This window comes from Haliotis cracherodii, unplaced genomic scaffold (genome assembly GCF_022045235.1).
Source record: "Haliotis cracherodii isolate W230 unplaced genomic scaffold, xgHalCrac1.p SCAF_1, whole genome shotgun sequence".
Classification (NCBI taxonomy): domain Eukaryota; kingdom Metazoa; phylum Mollusca; class Gastropoda; order Lepetellida; family Haliotidae; genus Haliotis; species Haliotis cracherodii.
The window spans coordinates 3535072-3537428 of record NW_027266264.1 but is presented as its reverse complement, the minus strand read 5'-3'; positions in this window follow the sequence as shown (position 1 = coordinate 3537428).

The following is a 2357-nucleotide window of genomic DNA, read 5'->3' as shown; positions in this document are numbered from 1 at the left end:
CTGAAGACTGATAATCTTGGTCATGTTGCATAACGATCTCACGCTTGGACTTCGCATCAAAGTGCCGCTCACTAATTAGCAAGAAACACTCACCTGTATTTGCCGTGTCACATGGTTGAAAATAGTGTTCATTTCTTCAGTTAATTTTTTCCCTGTGGACATTCCAGGACAGACTCGTGAACGCTTGGGATAGTGTGACAAGGACTTAGTGGATTGCGTGCCACTGTGCCCCAATGACATGTCATTGAGTCCCGATGGCATGTCATTCTGCCTTGATGGTGTATCATTGTGCCCTGATGGCGTATCATTGTGTCCTGATGGCGTATCATTGTGCCCTGATAGTGTGTCATTGTGCCCTGATAGCTTGACATTGTGCCCTAATAGCGTGTCATTGTGCCCTGATAGCTTGTCATTGTGCCCTGATAGCGTGTCATTGTGCCCTGATAGCTTGACATTGTGCCCTGATAGCGTGTCATTGTGCCCTGATGGCGTATCACTGTGCCCTGATGTCGTATCATTGCGACTTGATGGTGTATCATTGTGCCCTGATGGTGTATCATTGTGCCCTGATGGCATATCATAGTGACCTCATGGCGTATCATTGCACCTTGATGGTATATCATTGTGCCCTGATGGCGTATCATTGTGCCCTGATGGCGTATCACTGTGCCCTGATAGCGTGTCATTGTGCCCTGATAGCTCGACATTGTGCCCTGATAGCGTGTCATTGTGCCCTGATAGCTTGACATTAAACCCTGATAGATCGACATTGTGCCCTGATAGCGTGCCATTGTGCCCTGATGGCGTATCATTGTGCCTTGATAGTGTATCATTGTGCCCTGATGGCTTATCGTCGTGCCCTGATGGCGTATCATTGTGCCCTGATAGCGAGTCTTTGTGCCCTGATGGCGTATCATTGTGCCCTGATGGCGTATCATTGTGCCCTGGTAGCTTGTCATTGTGCCCTGATAGTGTGTTATTGTGCCCTGATGGCGTGTCATTGTGCCCTGATGGCGTATCATTGTGCCCCGATGGCGTATTATTGTGCCCTGATAGCGTGTCATTGTGCCCTGATAGCATGTCATTGTGCCCTGATGGCATGTCATTGTGCCCTGATAGCGTGTCATTGTGCCCTGATCGCGTGTCATTGTGCCCTGATGGCATGTCATTGTGCCCTGGTCGCGTGTCATTGTGCCTTGATGGTGTATCATTGTGCCCTGATGGCGTGTCATTGTGTCCTGAGGGCGTATCATTTTGTCCTGATAGCGTATCATCGTGCGCTGATGTCATGTCATTGTGCCCTGAAAGCTTGACATTGTGCCCTGATCGCGTGTTATTGTACCCTGATTGCGTATCATTGTGCCTTGAAGGCGTATCATTTTGTCCTGATAGCGTATCACTGTGCCCTGATAGCGTGTTATTGTGCCCTGAAAGCTTGACATTGTGCCCTGATCGCGTGTCATTGTGCCCTGATTGCGTATCATTGTGCCTTGAAGGCGTATCATTGTGCCTTGATGGCGTATCATTTTGTCCTGATAGCGTATCACTGTGCCCTGATAGCGTGTTATTGTGCCTTGATGGTGTATCACTGTGCCCTGATGGCATATCATTTTGTCCTGATAGCGTATCAATGTGCCCTGATGTCATGTCATTGTGCCCTGATAGCTCGACATTGTGCCCTAATAGCATGTCATTTCACCCTGATGGCGTATCATTCTGCCCTGATGGCGTATCATTGTGCCTGTATTGCGTATCATTTTGTCCTGATAGCGTATCATTGTGCCCTGATGGCATGTCATTGTGCCCTGATAGCGTGTCATTGTGCCCTGATCGCGTGTCATTTTACCCTGATGGCGTATCATTGTGCCTTGATGGTGTATCATTGTGCCCTGATGGCGTATCATTGTGCCCTGATGTGCTGTTAATATTTACTGTATTTGAATTGAATAATTACGAATTAACTCGAATGCACATACTATAGCAGACCTGAATGTTATTTTATGGTTCAGTTGTATATTTAGCTCTTCTGAAGGTGTGGCGTGCATAGGGATCATACTCGATGATATTTGATCATAACCTTGAATTCAGCCCAGAGTGAGTGAGGTGACAGATGCTTCTAACATTTATATCATATTGTGTCAGCTTTATGTGGCAGGAAAGACCACGTGATTCAGGTCCTAGACGTTCATACGGTGATAAGACCAACGAGTACAGGTATGTTGCTCACAGAGAATAGGGCGTATCTGGGATTCGAACCAGTGATCATAGGATTATGACACAACTAAGGGACGCTACTCTGCACAGCCAATTGCGACACATGGCCATATACATTCATGCACTGTTTCCAAACACCTTCT